At 55.6% G+C, this 18357-nt stretch overlaps 1 long non-coding RNA gene across 1 annotated transcript; it reads right to left on the bottom strand.

Moving 5' to 3' along the window:
- Positions 1-12323: 12323 nt before the first annotated feature.
- Positions 12324-16556, bottom strand: LOC140517670 (uncharacterized). Its single transcript, XR_011971717.1, has 2 exons — positions 13523-16556; positions 12324-12870 (listed from the first exon to the last, which is right to left on the bottom strand). It is a non-coding gene; the product is annotated as an uncharacterized lncRNA (long non-coding RNA).
- Between the last annotated feature and the right edge of the window lie 1801 nt (positions 16557-18357).

The following is an 18357-nucleotide window of genomic DNA, read 5'->3' as shown; positions in this document are numbered from 1 at the left end:
TTCCTCATCCAAAGCTTCCCTGGCTCTCTGCACCCCTCAACAACCTCATGTTCCCAGAGTCCCTCTTTGGTGGCTGATGTTCATGGGTCACAGGGAGTGTATTTGGCACCAAGAGCAAAGACTTGTCAGGAAAGCCATTTACCTGGGAATATTTGCCTTTCCTTCATGCCTCTGACAAATATTTGTTGATGGCCTCCTGGGTGCCAGGTCCCCAATGGACACCACCCACAGACAGCCACCTCTGCTGTTGACACAGTGGCCAAGGAGCAGCTCAGGATGGGTGACACATGAATGACCACCCATTTCACAGCGGAAGAAACTGAGACCCATAGAAGGAAAGAAGTCAGGATTTAAATCCAGACCTTCTCTCACCAGGTCCCTTGGGCACTGTCCATCAAACTGTGGTCTCCTGCGTTGTCTGTGCGCATGTGTGTGTGTGCCTGTCAGGAGAAAAAGGGAGCCCACCCTCCACTGCAGCACCAGAGAAGAGCAATTACACTCACCGTGAGGAGGGCACAAAGCCTGCTGGCCAGAGCTGGGCAGATTGGAGCTGCCCAGAACCTCCAATTGCCTACAAAAGCCACAGCACTGGACCCCCCAGGACCCCTACGGTGCTAAGGTACAGCAGGGGGACCCCTGGTGCAGCATAAGGACTGTCCTCTTCCAGTCCAGAGAGAGCTGTGCCAGGATGGCATCGGGCAGCATCAGAGGGACCAGGCAAGCACAGGGGCATCTGTGAGGCAACAGCACCCTCGTGGGAGGGCGCCCCACATCCTGGACCGAGCTCCCCAGGGAGCAGTTGACTGGCTGGCAGCCCACCTGAACCAACCACAGTGGGAGAGCAGATCTCCCACCTGGAGCAGCTTCCACAGTCGGCCCCAGACATGGGAAGGGAAGCTCCATCCATGCCTCTCTATCCTCTGTAAGTCTTGAAGGCCGGGACCCTGGGCATGTTCTCCCCCAGAAGCTGTAAAGGCCTTGGGACTGCCTGGTCAGGGCCCAGGGCACAAGTTGTAAGCTCCTTTAGGGCAGGATTGTCTCTTTATTAACTTACTTGTTAGTATTCAGCACAGTGCCTGGCACACAGTGGACACTCGAATACTGTCTTGGATTGGGTTGGGTCTGTATGCCCGTTTCTGGAGGCCAGAAGCCCATAGCCAGAGAGCCGGACCACCTCCCCTTCCCCAGGGGATGCAAGGTGCAAAGAGCTAAGGTCAGCAGAATCTGAGCTCTGGGGATGGATGAACCCCTAGTAGCTGCAGAACTGCAGGTAAGATGTGCCAAGGAAAACAGAGGTGCTCAGGCCCTCCTCTGCCCGTATGCGCACAGCCTGTTTGTCTCTCCTGGCTGCCCCTTCAAGCCAGGCAGTTGAGTTAAATTTTAATTACTCGGAAAGGAGACAAACTGAACTCTTGCTTGGGAAAGGCCCAGCTTGAGAGGCCCAGGAGACAGCAGGCCTGCCTGGAGTCACCAGACCTGGGCTGCCCTCCCTCACCGGGAACTCATTCTCTTGATTTGTATAATGGGCTACCCATCCCACCTGGCTAGGAGTATGGTGGGATGGGAAGAGCCCTACCCTCCCTTCCCAAGTTCTGGGTTCTAGGCACCAGTCTGCTGTGTGTCCTTAGAAAAAGAGCAAAACCTCTCTGGCTCTTCATGGAGTAAGAAAGCTAGGTGCCCTTGGACTTGGGGAGGTCCTTCCTCCTGGGCATTGTGACCATTCATTCACCCCTCGGCCTCCCCCCTTGCCTTCTTCCACCCCAGTCCCCCTTGGCACCCAAGCCCCTCCCTGAGATTAACCACTTTCCCGATGGAGGATGGCCAGGCTATGGCACCAGTTTAAAGGGGCTTCTGAGCCCACCTGGTCCGACAGGCAGCATCTCATGGCTCAGGGCAGCCGCCTTAGGTTTGTGGTAGGGGGTCACGAGTGGGCCCAGAAAGAGAATGACTCTCTTAAATCGGGTTCAATTGGGGAGGACTTCTGGCCCCTACCCTCAGTCCCTGCAGGAGCGGAGTGGGGTGGGAGGGGTGGGGGGGATAACCCTGGGGAGCTGAAGCATCTGCCCATCCTTCCTGGAAAGGAGAACACACCTCTCCCCAGCCTCCCCCTACTGTGTCAAGTCCCCTCTGGGGCCCCCTTCTCCAGGCTCTCTGTTCTCATCCCAAGTCCAGGAGGAGGACCAGTCACGGGCACCAGGGAAGCCCTGGATCGAGGGGGACCCAGGGAGCTGGTCAGCTGGTCGGACAAGGACAGGCCGGAGGCAGCTCCGAGTCCCACCCCTCGGCCTCGGATCTCTTTCCAGGATGCACCCCCAGAGCCCTCAGAGCTAATGCCTTCCCTGTGGGTCATCTGCTGCGTGACCCATCCAGAGCCTGCCTGTACCGGGGCCGGCACAGGGCGGGGCATGCAGGAGGCGCTGCCCGACTGAGCTCCAGGTGCCAAAGGAGACAGCCGTCAGCAGACGCGGTCCATGTGGCACTTGGCTTGGCTTCCCCGAAGCCTGTCATTAGGATGGAACAGGAAGAAAAAGCGAAGCGGGTCACCGGAGCCTTTACAGATGACCAGAAGAGGGGGAGGGAGGAGAAGGGGGAGGGGGAGGGGAGAGGAGGGAAAAGGGGAGAAGATAAAGGGGAGGGAGGAAGAGGAGAAGGAGGAGGAGGAGGGGAAAAGATAAGGGGGAGGTGGAGGCAGGAAGAGGAGGAAGGGGAGGAGGAAAAGGGGGAGGAGGAGGAGGAAGCAGGACGGAGAGCCAGGAGGAAGCCCTGACCAGGAGGACAGCTCGGAGAGGGACCGCTGATTTTTGATAGACTTCAAAAGAAAAACAGACTTGCTCTATACAAAGCTTCACGGTTTGGGGCGCCATCGCAACTGTTTTCTGGGCTACTTTGTATATGAAAATGTTCGTTTGGTGGAGTGGTTGTCAAGTACTGAAAAGAAAGCGAAGGACTGGCCCGACCTTACCCAAACCGTCTAGCCGCCCCCCGCATCCCACCCCCCCACTCCCTATCCCCCATCCCCCAGCCACTGCTCCCCACCCCCAACAATCCTGAGTAGAGGTGAGTAACTAATTAGAGCCCCACTCAGCTCACTCCAGCCATCCCTGACCATGCTTCCTACCCCATCCAACCATCCAGTAGGAAACCTGGGAGATGGCACTTCCCCGGTTAGCCTCGCCCCTGCTGCCCAGCCCGCCTGCCTTCCTCGTCTGGCTCAGTGAAAGATAATCAATCAATCGAACCTCTGCTCCTTGGAAAGGCTCCTCCCCTCCCCCTCCCTGTGACTGTTTTAGCCCCACCCCCACCCCGGGAGTCCTGTCTCCGACTTTGGAGGCTAAATTTATGGAGGTCAGGCGACAGCCTGGCTTTTGAATTTGTGTCACCAGTGCCCAGCTCACCACCGGGCACAGTCATTCAGGTAATGCCTTTCTCATTCATTCATTCACTCATTCCCTGAACCTCCACTTTCTCATCTGTAAAATGGGGGCTTGGCTAAGGTGGTCTCTGGGTCTTTAGGTCCAGCCTCTGAACAGCCATCATAAATGTCCATAGACAAGGGCAAGAGCATTTCTCTAACTCGGTTTCAATTCTAAGCCCATGAAAGAAGTCCCTTGCTAGAAGGAGCCCTGGCTCCTGACCTCCCCTCCTGCTTCCTCCTCTCTGGGCAACCTGGCAGAGGCAATCTAGGCCCCATATATCTCTCAATCAGAGAGCTGATGATCTGTCCCCCCAACTCCCCCAATCCTTGGAAAAGTTTCCTCTTGTCCCAGGGTGTCAGATCACACCAATGAACCAGTGACTCCTTGGTGCAGGAACATCAACCTGGGCTGCTGGCTTCTCTTCACCACCACCCTCAGCCTAGGGGCAGGTCCCAGGCCCCCAAGGCAGGGGGAAGGGTCAGCTAGAGAACAGGCCTCACCCTGGGTGGCCCCATGGGGGTGGCAGCAAGAAAAGGGGGGAGTTGGCACTCATCGAAAGCAGGAATGCCCGAGCAGTTGGTGAAATAAACAGGACTGAGCAGGCAGGGAGGGAGACTGGGGAACAGAAAAAGAGGGAGACAAGGCTGGGCGGGTAGGGCCCAGGCCAAGGAGAGGAGCCAAGACAAGCTCCTCTCAGGAGCGGCCCCTCCTCCACTAGACAGCCTTCCAAGGGCTCCAGGTCAGCTCTTGCCCCCAGGCATCTTCCCACCTCCTCCAATTGACCTTTCTCCATCACTGACTTGAGGTCCTTGGTGGTCCTGGACACTCCCCAGGAGATCCCTGGCCTTCTAAGCCAGGGTGCCCAGACTTGCCTGTTAAACCCCAGGAAAGTCTGAGCCAGGGACCACCACCCTGGGGAAGGGAAGCTGCTGACCAGAATCTCCCTTTGCATTCATTTCTAGAGCCACATGGCCCCAGGCTTATGGGTATGATGGTGATGTTGATTTCTTGGCTCTGGTGTAGGACTTTGCATTTACCCATCATCCATGTCATCCAAGTCCAGTGCCCTAGCCTGTCAAAGTTGAATCCTGATTGTACTTTTGTCTCATGGGCTGTTGGCCCAAATGTTGTGGGGGGTGGGGATGAGGGAACGCCCCCTACATGGACAGAAGCATCCTAAGACAGAGGGGAGAATACTGAATAAGATCCAAGGTCTGGGTTCAAACCTTGGCTACAGTTTGGATGCTGTGTGGATTCAGAACCTCTCAGGGACTCACTTTCCTCATCTGTAGAGTTAAGGAGCTGGAGTGGGCAACCTCTGAGCTCCCTCCCAGCCTTAGAGCCCCAATCTTGTCACCACTCTCTGAGTCTCAGTTTCCCCATTTGTAAAATGAAGCGGTTGGGCCTCTACAACCCCTTCTGGCTCTGGAGCGAGGGTCCCATGAGACTAATCTGCAAAGAGGGGGTTGGACTGAATGACCTCCTGGCTCCCTTTCTGCTATGACAGTCTGTGACCTCTTGGCCCCTCAGTTTCCTCATCCATACAATGGGGATGACACACACTGCACTACTTTCAGAGTCTCAGTGAGAAAAACCCTTGGAGAAGTGAGCTTTGTCTCATACCAGTTTCATTTCTAGGGGAAGACTGAGGATTCTGAATGGCCTTCAGGCTTCCCTCTGCCCTCATGAAGCTCTTGGAGATAAAACTATCACTGCTCTCATTTAACAAACAGAAACTAAGCCAAACTCTGACTCTGGCCAAACTCACAGGGCTGATCGTCTAGCATCAGCCATGTTGCTGGAAATGACAAATCTTCCATCTTCAGAGTCTGAGCAACAGAAGCAAACTGAATGATCTTTCTCTGCCAGATCTCAGACTCACAGAACCTCGAAGGACTGAGAGTCCCCATTGAGGCTCCCTGATGAGAGGGCACTGGGCACCTGGGGGAAGCCCTCCGAGGGGCCAAGGCAGGGCCTTCCTTCCATTCAGGGACCATCTTGATACTGGGAAGGGCTTTCTGGCATGGGATGTGTGCCCCTGCCTTCCCAGACTCCAGGCTTTGCCCCCTGGGGCTGAGCAGGATGAGGCTGCCCCTCCCAGTCCCAGCCTTGGCAGCTCCCACCCTACAGCCCAGAGCCTGCTCTCCTCTGGCTAACCCTCCCAGCTCTATTCCTCACAGACTCCTTCCTGAGGCTCCCAAGACCCTTCCCCAGCATCCTGACCCTGTCCACTGACCTGCCTCCATCATATTTCTGTCCTTTGTGCACAAGTTGAGGACCACCAGGCCTCCCCATGCCTAATTCCTGGTGGAAGAAATGCTTTTCTCAAGGGCAGTCGGCTCCCTCCCACCTCACCTCTCTAGGCTGCCCCATGACCTTGTTGGCTTAGCTCACAGGGCACTAGCTGACCACTCAAACTTGGTCCTGTGGGTCATTTTTCAGTGAGCCCTGATCATTGCTTCCATGTGGCAGCTGACTTTCCACTCTCCCCTCTGGAATTCCATTATCTTAGATTCAGCCCAAAGATTGTGTGCCCTACCCAGTCCTTCTGGGGTCTTGACTCCACCATGACATAGCAGGTTCTTTTTTTCTTCCAGCTTGGGCTCATCTCTATTTTTATAGGCCACTGAGACAAAAAAGCATGGGGACAGATTCCTGTCACCTACCCCTCTCTCCATCAGAGGCCCCTTCCTGGTCCACACTGGCTGTTATGACTAGCTGTCAGATGGGGCCACTGAGTACTGAACACTGCCACCTCTGCTGATTGTTGGTGCTGTAGTTGGGTTTTGTATTCCAGTTGTCATGGGGCATCCTGGTGCTGGGCTAAGGTGCCACCCCTGAGCCCAGTGATGCTGCCTCCAGAGAACTGCCCCGAGTGGAAGGCAAGTTCTTGTTCCCTGAGCTGGAGAATCCACAGACATTGTGATGGACGCGTGAGGAAGAGGAGGACCCCAGAATCGGGGTCTTCTTAGAAGGCAACAGCCATACTGGCCCAAGGCCTGGGTCTGCATCCTGCCTGCCTGGCCACCTTCCAGCAGGAAGCAAGAGATGACAAAGCATCCTGCTTAGGACAACCTGGGGCCATGATGACAAGTCTTGCTTGTTGGCCTGAGCGTCTGTTTCTCCTAACTTCTTCAGGGGCAGGAGATTCTCTGGTGATGGCCACCACCTGGTAGGTCATTAGACAACAGCCTTGGGGCTGAATGGGCCCTTGGGATCTTGGACAATCAACCTCATCTTTGAAGAATGAGTGAAGAAAGGACTGGAAAAGTATTTGTTAAATATGAGGGAGGACCACACAAGCAAAAGTAAATGCAGCCTCTATTCACAGGGAGCTCCCATTGTAGTGACCTAGGACATTACAGGAATGGTGAGAGGACTCCTTGAGGAGCAGATTGGCACATCCTGTTCATAATGAGCATTTATAGAGCACCTACTAGGGGCCAGACCCTGCACTAAGTACTTTATAAATGCTATATTGTCTGATTCTTACAACAACCCTGAGACATAGGACCTATTTTTATCCCCATTTTACAATTGGGAAAAATGAAGCAGAGGTAGACAGATGTTAAGTGACTTGGCCAAGGTCACACAACTAGTAAAGGTTGGATTTTAACTCAGGTATTCCTGCCTTTGGGGCAGCTAGGTGGGGCAGTGCATAGAGTACCAGGCCTGGAGTCAGGAAGACCTGAGCTCGTATCTGGCCTCAGACACTTCCTAGTTGAGTGACCCTGGGCAAGTCACTCAACCCTGTTTGCCTCAGTTTTCTCATCTGTCAAATGAGCTGGAGAAGGAAATTGCAAACCACTCCAGGATCTCTGCCAAGAAAACCCCAGATAGGGTCACAAAGAATCAGGCACAACTGAAATGACTGAACAAGACTTGTGACTGCCTTAGCTCTGACAGAATTAGTCTGATCAGGGTTCCAGAATTAAAGCGAGGATGGAAGTGACACCAGTGAAATGGCTGGAGAGGTGGAGGAGAGGGTCTGAGTGGACCCTAGGTCAGTAAGGTGGTGAGGAAGGAGAGCAGAGTGAAGATGGGGAAACTAAGACCCAGCATGGTTTTTTAGTGATAATCATAGACATGTAGGGAGCACTACTAGGTTCGTAAAGCACTTTGTCTACACCACCTCACTTGGTTTGATCATCATGACAACCCTGTGAGAAAGGTGCTGGTGTCACCCCTATTTTCTGGTTGGGGAAGCAGACTGAGGTTGATGAGATGACTTGCCCAGGGTCACACAAATGGAGCTGAGGCAGGATTCAAATTCAGGTCTTTCTAGCTCCCTGTTCAACCGCCTTTCTCCAGTACTTTGATGAGCATTTTCAGAAAAAAAAATACAGGAATCAAATTTGTTTCCATTAAAACCAGATTTTCATTGTGGGTCAGTATAAGTCAGCAAGGGTGACTGGCTAGCCCAAGACAATGCAGGAAATACAAGTGGATGGAACATTTCAAATCCATTTAGTGAGGGCCAGAAAGTACCACTTAGTCCACTGGGAACCTCACCTCTGGCTCCCTAAAGGCCAGACCAGCCTCTTGTTCTGGGGGAAGGCTGCCCCACCTCCTGCTGTGCCCACCCTGCATGTCTCCTGACAGGCACAAGGACTGAGAGACCAGGGCCCCAAGCAAGGTGTGAGGATCCAGTGTAAGACTTGGCTTTTTCAGGAACATCCCCCAACCCTAGAGAGATGTGGGAGCTCCTGCTGCCCAGGAGACATCTGAGGAGACAGCATAGTGCCCTCAGTGGGGCCCCCAGCTCTGGTCTTGGTGGGCAGCAGCCCAGCCTTCACTATTGCAGAGAGGCTGAGGGGAGAACACCCAGTGAGTACACTCTTCCTAGTAACGCATCATGTCCAAGGACAGGACTTAGACCTGGGTCTGCCTGGCTCCAGGGTTGGTTCCCTCTCTACCCTCAGGACAGCCCTGCCAGATGATTCTGGGAGTCACGGAAGTTTTGGGTGACACCCATCGCTAAAGCTCTCTTTTGGAGGAGCTGTTATTCTGGGGTTGGGGGTGACAGAGGGTTCCAGGTTAATCACAGGCTGGAAGCACAGAGTCCTGACTCCCATCAGATAGTGAGTTCTCTGTCACCCAGGGTATCCTGATTCAGGCCACATGCCTGCTTGTTAGGGCCAGTGTAGAAGGCATTTCTATACAGGTAGGGAGGCCAGAGGGGATGTTCCTCCTATGAGCTACAGGTTTCTGGTATTCTATGGCCTGGGTTCTAGTCCTGGTCTTGTCACTGACCAACATCAGCGATGTTCAGCCAGCCTCTACTGCTGTCTACACAGTGGACAGAGTGCTGGACCTGGAGTCAGGAAGACCCGAATTCAAATTCAGTCACAGACACTTCCTGGTGAGCGGTTTGTAATATGGGGATCATAACAGCACCCACCTCCCAGGATGAGGTGACACTAGAGCAGTATAAAGTGCTTTGTAAACTCTAGAATCCTTGGCCCAAAGGGCCATCTGCATGGGACCCTCCTTGTCTCAATGCTCCATACCTTCCTACGGTAAGCAGCAGAGGAGAGGCAGAGAGGGAGAGTCAGCTCCAGGCTCCCTCAGATTCCTGAAGGTAGAGGAAGCCTATAGGAAGGTGTCCTGGAAAGGAACCAGTCCCAGGCATGGTCTTCCCAGCTGACTCCTCGGGAAAGTCAGAGGTCTTTCCCCATGACTGAGACCTGAGACTCAGTCTCTGTCTGTCTCATTCTCTGGGTGGAGCGGATTCCTCTCCTGATGGGAGACTCATTCTCTCCGTAGTGTCTGGCATGTATCCCCTACCTGTATTTTCTCTGATGCCTATTTTTCTATTGATTTGGATATATGAATTTGTTTGTTCACCATGAAACTGGCCTCTGGACCCTGGAGATGGAGCACAGGCTCTTTCTCCATCAGGGGACAGCATTCAGGAACGCAGCTTTAACGTAAAGTGACTGCCTCAGATTCAAGATGTGTGAGGGAATGATAGCTCATTTGGCCAGGGACCCCCTCTGAAGAGGGCAGAGCTACAGCCAGCTCTGGCCCCACTCCAACTTTCCCTCCTGGCAAGACTCAAAGCCTCCCTTAGAGAAAGGGGTACCTCAGAGCATCTGTCCTGCCTTCCCTGGGAGCCACGCACAGACCAACCATGCTGGCACAGGCTCAGCTGCCCACAGGACCCTCCGGTGGCTGCTGGTCGGTGTCCAGCTCTTACACCACTAATGTTCTGGGAAAAGATCTCCAGGTCCTGCTGACTTGCTGCATCAGGGCAGACAAGTCTCCACCATGTCTTTGAAATCCCCCAATCCCTTACGACACCACTACCAACCACTCATGGATGTGTTAAGCCCTTCCTCAACTCAGGGATGCATGAAGAGAGCTCAATATCTTTGTCCCCTTCCGTAAGAAGCGGAGGTGGTTTCGGGTGGACATCCTGTTCACCTTGGGCTGTGCCCTCTGTCCTGGTCCTGTTCCCCTGCCCCTGCTGCCGGGGCTCCTGCTCCAGGTTGTTACACCCCAGCTGGCACAATGCACAGGGGCCACCCAGGTCCTGCCCCTCTGAGACTTTCTAGCACCCCCACAGAGAGAGTGAGGCTGGCTAGAAAGGTGGCTCCCAAAACAATCCCTGACCTGCCCGTGCATCTCCCCAGTCTCTTCTGGATAGAGGCTCATGGCTGGTGGGTTCTGATTTCTGAGAACAGAGGGCACAGAGTTCCATCTGCCCTAAAGGAGACCCACAGTTTCTGCACTCGTCCAGCCCAACCCCAGCCTCCTAGCTTGTAGACACCCTGTAGGAATGGGCCTCTGGGCAGGCTTATCCGCAGCGGCAGGAGGCGGGTACAACGCAGGGTCCATCATCGGACAGCTGGATTCTGGACATGGAAGGAGTGGAGCTAGTCAGGACAGCTGAGTAGACCCTCCTCTGGGGCTGCTGTCCAGCTTTGGGCAGATCCAAGGCTGGAGGCTGAGGCTGAGGCTCCAAGACCAGCCTTTGTCATCTTCCAGGAGTATGGGCAGGAGCCTGGGGAGTTGGGGCTGGACCCCCTGGAATTCCTGGGCCCCAAGTCAGAGTCAAAAGAGTCAAGGCTATCTTTTCCCAGGGCTCTTCTCCCAGCCCTGCCTTCTAAACTCAGCTGGAGCCCCCTCCTCTTGGTAGGTACCTCTCCTGACCCCCAGATCGGCTGCAAGGCTCCTCCCTAACCCACTGCCCCATTACATTGGATAGGCTTTGAGTCCACTTGTCAGCTCCCCCGGTGAACTGGAAACTCCTCCAGGACAGACCCTAGAGCCCAGCCCAGCTCCTGTGCTTAATAAATTCTTGGGGGTTGACTGTTCTGGCAGGGAAAAGCAGATCCAACCCCCCCATCCCCATCCCCACCTCCACCCCCGCAGGCGCACAATCGCCCTGCCCCCCAAGCTGTCCAGCCCTTCTCTGGGCTCAGAGCCAGAGCTGAAGCCACAGGCTCTTTGTGCTCGGGCCAAACAGGCCCAGTGGACACAGGAAAAACAAACAGAGGGGGTGGAGAGGAGGGGGAGGGGGAGAGGAGAGGAGGAGATGGAGCCGGACTTCTTGAGCCTGGTAACCGCAGCCTGAACAGGTTTGGCCAGAATCAGACCATTTTCTTTTGCCCAGAAGATTTCTTCCAATGCCTGGGTGACTCCCAAGGCCTTGTACCTGAACAAGCTGGAAACACTCACTGTCCTTCTCACCCCGGCAAGTAGCCCTTGAGGCGCCTGGACTGGCCCCTGGGGGAGGGGTGGGTGGAGCAGCAGGGACCACACCCAGGGGCTTCAATGGTTTAGTTTTCCTCATACTGGCCCTGGAAGGTAGGCATCATCCTCATTTTTCAGATGGGGAAACTGAGGCTCCAGAGAGAAGGGACTTGCCCCCTAACTCAAGGCCAGTGAGTTCAGAATTTGAACCCAGGTCTTCTGCCACCAAGTCCAGGTGGGTTCAGTCTGGGCCAGGCTTTTCTTTGCTGCCCACTCCCCCTGCTGTGGTTTGAGGGGGGTGGTCCCCTCCTCTCTGGTCCCTCGCCCTGATGCCTCACACCTGAGCCGCCTCCGAGGACAGCCTGGCCTTGTCCCTTGTGCCTTGTTCTTTGTCCCTGACTGCCTGGAGCTGGGGGTTGGGGGGGCCCAACCCTCAGAGAAGAGCCAAACATACTCGCTCCCTCCTTTCAGACGCTGTTTCTGCCTGGCCGTCTAGGGATCCCGCTCCTGGAGGGGCCGCTGAAAGCCCAGCCCCACATCTGGCACCTCTCCCAGAACTGATATGCCCGGCGGTGGGCAACAGGACTCACAAAGTCCAGGGTCAGGGCCTTCTCGTGGCACAGCGGTGACCCTCGGGTCTCGAAGGCTAGTCTTGGGGGTCTCGGGAGCCCTCGCAGTGTTGCGCCTAGGATTAGGAAAGGTGGAGGTCTGGGGAGACAGCGGAGCAGGCTGTGGGGAGGTTAGGGGGCAGCCTCTAGAGCTTGCTAAGCAATGCCAGGGGCTGGTGAGGGTGGAGGACCCCTGAGGCCGGGGGTCCAAGCCCCTCACTTTACAGAGAAGCAAAGTGACACAGGCAGATGTGGCGACCAGTCCAGGGTCACATAGACACATGTGTCCCTGGTCAGAAAACTGACCAGGCCACCACAGCTGGACTTGGGATAGAACAAAGCAAGCCAGACGGGCCCAGGCTCAGCCGGGAGCAGAGGGCAATGGGCGAATCCTTGGGATCCTGCGTGGGAGGGAGACACCCCGTTCATTACAGCAGATGATTAATGTATGTGCTGGCCTGGCCAGTCTTGGGGGAGGGGCGGGGATGGAGAGGGGAAGGGCAGGGATGAAGGCTAGGGGAGGGGCAGGGATGGAGGGAGGGGGGGCAGGGATGGAGGCCTGGGGAGGAGAGGGGCTTTCCCAGCAGAGGGCACAGTCAGCTGATATGAAGACAGTTTTTAATAAAAGCAGGCGGTCCCCCATGACAGTCTGAGGCTTCACTCGATCCCTCGTCCACAGGTCCTGGGCCCCTTCCCCATCCACACTCCACTAAGGCAGCCTCCTGGGGGGCACTCTGGCTGGCCGATGTGACCTGGGCCCTTCTGACCACAGGAGTCCCCGCAGCAAAGCCCTGCGTGCTCCGCAAAGGAGGGGGTGTGAAGGAGGGCCTCCTTCCCTGAGGCTTGCTAGTACCCTCACGGGCAGGGGTCTGCTGGTCTGGGGGAGCCGGGGCCTCCTAGGAGAGATGTGCAGCTGCAGGAAGTCTAGAGTCCTCTGGCCAGGTGACCAGAGCTCCCCTCGCACAAGCCTCAGGCAAAGGGTCCGGGGGTCTTCAGACTCCACCTCTTTTTGCAACTGAAGAAACTGAGGCAAAGGAAGTAACATGCCCAAGGTCACACAGCTAGGAAGAGGCACAGTCAGGACTCACACTCGGGTCTTCTAACTCCAAATGAAGTCTTTCTGGTTCATTCTTTCAGAAGAATTTTAACTTTTAAGAAGAAAATGTAATAAACATTAGCTCTTCTATGCAAAGGAGACCCCACCCCTAGTCTCTGCCCAGCTAGAGTCTAAGAGAGCACAAGGCTCACAGCATGCAATGCTGGGAAGATCAGAGGGCTTGGGGTTCAGGGACCTGGGTTCAAATCCTACCCCCTCACCCCAACACATACACACACACACACACACACACACACACACCCTGCCATCAGAGCTCACCCAGGTGAGAGGCATCTTCTGGGAGGTTGAGGGGAAGCCCCCAATGGCAGATCCTGTGGGGGAGCTGAGCTCTGAACCTGGACTTCTCACCCATGTCCCACAGCCCTCCAAGGAACCCTCCCATCAGTCCTGCCCTGCCCTTACACACGACCACCAAAAGAGTCAGTCACATGCACCACACAATCACACACATACCCACACCCATAGTCGTACGATCTCACACACACACACAGCCACACTCAAACAGTCACACACAGAGCCACCATACTCACTACATATACATACAACCAGCAACCACACTCATCACACTCAGTCTTACATACACCACACAATCACATACCCAGAGTTGCACCCCTCCCCATAGTTACAATCACCCCACACACACACACACATACTCCAACCCTAGATGCCCCCTTAATCAATACCTGTTCCCTCCCCCCCATCTGTGGCAGGAGGTGCATGGTGAGCTCCATTTTCACCTTGACATTGGCCATTGAGTAGACTGGCAAGTAGACTGGTGGCCTTCCAAGCCTGGTGCATTCCCTTCCTGGAGGGCCATCATGACCAGAGTCGGGCCACTGGGTCCTTTGCTTCTTTCTTGGATCTCTCCGAGCTCAGGGCTGGCGCAAAGGGCAGAGATGCCATTTGGTCTTGGTCTGCTTCTCAAGCGGCCAGATCTCCACAGTACCTTGTGAACCCCAGGCTTCCTGTGCCATCTTGGCCCATCTGAGAAGCAAAACACTCCTCTAAAGATTAATGATTTACCCTGTTCTTTTCTGCGGTTGTGCACAGCCTGAACTCCTCTCAGTCCAGCTTTCTTCCTTTGAAAACTGGTGGATGGCCAGTCACTGTGGGGAGGGGAGTCCTCTCAAGGCCAAGGGTGGGGGGTGGGGGTTGGGGATGGGGAGCGGTAGAGAGGGGGGTGCAGAACCTGGAAAGGAATGTCAGGCCAGTGACCTGAAAGAAAACATGCTGGATATATCTGGACCGCATGCTGAGGCAGGAGGATTGATCTGGTCCCACTGGGGAAGACAGGGAGGAACCCTTCCGGTTTGATTCAAATTGATAGCAGTCAGGACCCAGTCTGATGGCCCTAGATGCCCCTCAGTGGCCAAGTCAAGCCCCTGGTCTTCAGGCAAAAGAGAGACTGCTGACAGCTGTTGGATGGCAACAGGAGACGGAGCCTGGAGATCGCTGGCTCTGGCCGTGCAGAGATCCATGGGGGCATGAGCCAAGCGGGGGGCCTTCTAGGATCTACCCATATGAGGGGAGGCAGCAGGCTCCAGTTGGAAGTCCCAGCATCTCTGAGCTAGAATGGACCACACAACTCCACCCACACCCATGGGGACAAGGACCCTATTGCTACATGCCTATATTTGAAGACCTCCACGGATGGGGAACTTACCCTCTCCCAGGGCAGCCATTCACTTTAGGAGCCAGAGGCCTAGATTCAAATGCTTGGTGATTAGGCTCTTTGGACCCGTTGCCTCATCAGCAAAATCTGAGGATCTTTAAAGTCCCTCCCACATCTAAATTCCGATATTCTCTAGGATAAATGCAGCTGAATTTGGAGACCTCCAAAGGTCCCCTGCCCCAAAGCAACTCTGATGTGCTCAGCGTGGCCACCTGGCTTTCCCTTCACCTGAGACTGGACTTTCCCAAGAGCCTTCTGGGCTATCCAGCAACCATTAAGTTCTAGAAGATGAATAAGGTTCCCCTCATCCTGCTATCCCCCCACCCTAGCCCCCTTTGGCCTCCAGAACTGCCTTCACTACTCCTCCAGCCCCTCTGTCTTCCCTGACCCCTGCCCCCCCATCTCCAGCCACAAGGCAGGGTAAGAACTCACAAGCTACTGTAAGTGGGTGGTGGTGCCAGCTTCCCCTCTTTGGGTGGGGACTGGGGACTGGGGCCTGGGGCTCCCTCTGCTGGGGGGGCTGGAAGTGAAGACAACCTCTCTAGGTCTTTATGAGGGATTCCTTCGGAGGTTGTGAGTGTGAACTCCATTTTCACCTTGACGGCCATCAAGTGGACTGGTGGCTTTCCCAGCCTGCAGCATTCCTTCCTGGTGGGCCACCATGACCAGAGTCACAGTTGTGATTAACTGCAGCACAGATATCTACATTAAAGCTTTCCCTCTTGCCTGGGGCGCTGGTGACTCCCTCAGCACCTCCAAGTTCCTGCCCAGGTCACCCAATGTAGCCTCTATCCAATCTGACATCCCTTGATGGCAGACCTCCTGGGAGGAAGCTTCAGGGCTGGGGACTCAATGACCAGAGTGGGTCAGTCTTGGTCCCTGCCCTCAAAGAGCTTACTTTTTCCTGGGAGGTACAAAGTACAGCACTTCTAAAAGGAGGGGGTAGGGCTAGAGGTTGGGGGGGCATGCCTGCCCTGGGTGCCCACCAGATAGATGTAGCGGGGTGCAAGCAGCCAGCCAGCCTGATTGAAGATGCACAGGAAGAAAAGTCACTGAAACAAGATTAGAAAGGGAGAGGGGGCCAGGCTGGGGCGGGGGATGGGGAGGGGCCGGGGCCTGCCAGACAGAATGTCCCTTTGGTTTCTGATTTGGGATGGACCGGGGAGGCTGGGAGCCCGAGAAGGATTTTGCCTTGTGGTGGCAGAGGTGAGATCCCCTAGGTGGGTCCATGGGGACCACAGCTGGTCCTTCCAGTTCCCTCTCTGGGCTGTAAAAGTAGCTGGAGCAGAAACGACTTGAGGCAGGCTGAGGCACCTGGACGTGTGGCCCCTAAACGGCGATTCAGCTGGCTCAGAGAGCAGTGCTTACTCAGGACCTCCAGGGCACCTCCCGGACTGACAGCCCCAGACACACACACTCCATCACCGCCATGAAAGCTGCTCCTTTTGCCTGGCCCTGGGGGTGTCGGCCCACCCCACCCCAACCCAGACTGTTTAGACAGGGAGGACCAAAGACATGAACCTGCCCCATCGGGTCCCAAAGAGCCAGGAATTCTGGGTCATTTCTGCTGGGGCCTCCTGAATGAACAGCAGGTGTTGGGGGTGGGACACATGAAGCATGGTTCTGGGGTTCCCAGCTGCTCCTTCAGGCCTCTTCCAGGGGATAGGGGTCTAGCCCACATTCAGACCCTCACACTTCAGTCAACTGAGTCTCCAAGGCCTGGCTTGTGATGTGCCTGGTCCTGTGCCCAGTTCTGGGACACAAGTGGACAGACACAGTGGCTGGCCTCATGGTGCTTCCACTCTAGTGAGGGGAGGAAGCAGATGAAGGCACCAGTAGGACTTCCGGTTGATAGTCAGAAGCCACCCTGATCCGAGGGTCCACCTCAAAATGATGTTTGTGCGATGAACCTTGCAGTCCTGGGGGGAAAGGGCTGCAGGCACATCCCCAACTGCCCCCCACCATCTGTAAAATGGGGCCAGCAAAGATGGAGGGGAAGTACTTGACTGTGACCCTCAGGTGCTTTCCAGGACTCCCCATTACCCCCAAACACTTCCTATGGAGTCTCTGGGTGCCCGCTGGAGCCCCCCATCCCACCCAGTTCAGCTCCCTGGACTTCCAGGGCCTCGAAGTCAGAAGTGACTGTAGCACATTTAAGAAGAAATGCTTGAAGGAAAAATGGAGCTGGTGGGGGCTGGGAGAGCAAGGAGGTGGGGGGGGGGGGGGGCCCTACAAGCACAGCAGGGGTCTGCTAAGGGGCCCTCTCCAGCACTGACACCCACATGGAACATGAGGTCCTTGGGAGCACGGGGGCATCCCGTGCCTAACATGGTGCCCTTCTGCAGGGGCCGCTTCGTTCAATGACAACTGGACCACACCAGGTACCAGGGTCAGGCTGGGGGTCTGGTAAATGAAAGCTGGCTGGCAGATCCATATGGAGACTAGGCTCTGGTCTCCAAAGCGCGACCCTCCCCACCTTGGGCTTCCAAGGCAAGCCCCCAGGTCACCTCAACCAGACTGGGTAGAGGTCTCCTGTCCTGGCAGGGTTACACCCAATGCTGTTTTCCTGGGCAGGGGAAGAATGAGTGTAGACACAGCTCCTGGCAGTCTCCTACAGCATAGGCTGGCCTTGCCCCTTCCTAGGGTCCCTTCCACCCCCCATCCCCCTAGCAGACTTCTATTCACCTGCATCACTCACAGGGCCTGACCACCTCCCTCCTTTCAGCTCCTGGCTCAGGACTCCTCTCTCACCTAGGGGATGTACACAGGCCTGTTGTGGACTCTGGGCCTCCTGTTCCCATGGCTCACTCCTCCAGCCTCCTCCGCCTCCAAAAACAGATGGTCAGACCTAACTGCCTCCTTTTACAGAAGGGAAGACTGAGGCAGAGATGGATGGACCTGGCCAAACCCACATCTCCATGACCTTACACTGATCTCCTCCCTGCCACAGCTCCCTCTGCCAACACCGCCCCCCCCCCCCCATACCCACACACATCCTGACCCTGGACCCTCTGCTTCCCCAACCTGTCATCCCTCACTGCCCTGCCAGGCTGGACCCTGGGTAAGAGGCTCTCTGCTGCCTCCCCACTCCCCTCTTCAGGATGTCCTGAGTGCAGGGCCCATAAACACACTTCTTTCCTATTCTTATAAAAACAGAAAACCCACGACCTGACCGCCTGACTTCAATCTCCAGCCTCCTTGCATCTATCTGCCCAGGCACTTCCTTGGCCCCCACTGGGAACCCTCCCCTGACAAACCCTCCCTGTTTTCCCCAGCGATTGATATAGTCTCCTGACATGGAGACTGTAAACCCTAAAGGGCAAGCCCTGGCCTTTCTTTCCCATCTCCCCTCACTTGATGTCTGCTGGACCAAACACCACCTGGGACCCTGAGTGCTCCTGGGATCAGAGTATTAGGGCCACTGCCCTGCCCTCATTTCAAAGACCAGGCTGGTTCAATGCATTCCAAGCACTCTCCAGAGGCTTCCTCTGGTTGGAGGGGGCTGGGGTCCTCAGGGGCTTTTCAGAGAAAGTTGTCTAACATAGGGGAGGCAGCTGGGACAAGGACCCCTGGGGTTGGTCCCGAAATCCTGCCTCCCAATGGAGAGTCCAGAACCTCCCAGATTAGACTCGGGTCTGTCACTGAAAGTGACGTGGCCTGGCCTCAGTGTTCTCATCTGTATAATGGGGATGATTACACCTGCTTCCCAGGGATGCTGTGGAGAGCCATAGGCCAGGGCCTCCCAGTTCTGGGCCCTCTAGGGCTTTCCCTAAGGCCTACAGACTTGCCCAAGGCTCCTCAGGGAGGAGTAAGGATTCAAACCCTCGTCCTCAGAGGGGAAGCTCA

This window comes from Notamacropus eugenii, chromosome 1 (assembly GCF_028372415.1).
Source record: "Notamacropus eugenii isolate mMacEug1 chromosome 1, mMacEug1.pri_v2, whole genome shotgun sequence".
Taxonomy (NCBI): Eukaryota; Metazoa; Chordata; class Mammalia; order Diprotodontia; family Macropodidae; genus Notamacropus; species Notamacropus eugenii.
The sequence above is the reverse complement of the archived record's forward strand: the minus strand, read 5'-3'. Positions and strand labels throughout refer to the sequence as shown.